Source organism: Buceros rhinoceros, unplaced genomic scaffold (genome assembly GCF_000710305.1).
Source record: "Buceros rhinoceros silvestris isolate BGI_N320 unplaced genomic scaffold, ASM71030v1 scaffold28252, whole genome shotgun sequence".
Taxonomy (NCBI): Eukaryota; Metazoa; Chordata; class Aves; order Bucerotiformes; family Bucerotidae; genus Buceros; species Buceros rhinoceros.
The window spans coordinates 1-316 of NW_010399904.1; positions in this window are offsets into that span (position 1 = coordinate 1).

Consider the following 316-nt stretch of genomic DNA (forward strand, 5'->3'; position numbering starts at 1 on the left):
CTTTTCACGCCGCAGGAACGTTTCTGGACGTTGGTTTTTTCCCCTCCTGTGCAATGACAGAAATCAGGGCAGCCGGGGAGGAGGAGGCAGAGCTATTTCAGGGAGCTGCTGTTATCTGCTCCGTGTTAATCCCTGGTTGGAGAGCGGGGGGGAGGTTTTCCCTGAGTGCTCTACTGGGAGGGTAGATACTAAACGTTGAAAAGCAAAGAGAGGAAGAAGAGGATTAGAGAGGAAGCTGCCTGCCGGTTTTACTCGGGTTGTCCATCTGCTCTGCTTTTACAGATGCGGCAGGGTGGGGAAAATCCACTTGGGGTGG